We start from the raw sequence: 255 nt of genomic DNA, 5'->3' as shown, positions 1-255 counted from the left end.
CTGGGGAAAAGACAAGAAGGTTAGATGTTACTGGATGGCTCGTTCTTGTGAGGCTGAGGACTCTGGGGACAAGCCACCAGCCTGGGCAGCAGGCATGGGGGACAGTTTAGGTCAGGTGTACACAGAGGAGAACCACACAGAAAGCCTCCATTGGGCTCAGATAGCCAGCCATCTCTTGGACTCTGCCGGCCACTGCCCCAGTGGTTTCAGGCTTTCAGGAGACTGCTATTCAGCAAAGCTCAGTGACTCAGCCAA

The sequence above is a fragment of the Microtus oregoni genome, unplaced genomic scaffold, assembly GCF_018167655.1.
Source record: "Microtus oregoni isolate MIOR12 unplaced genomic scaffold, Mior012 000590F_ref0000121, whole genome shotgun sequence".
NCBI lineage: Eukaryota > Metazoa > Chordata > Mammalia > Rodentia > Cricetidae > Microtus > Microtus oregoni.
The sequence above is the reverse complement of the archived record's forward strand: the minus strand, read 5'-3'. Positions refer to the sequence as shown.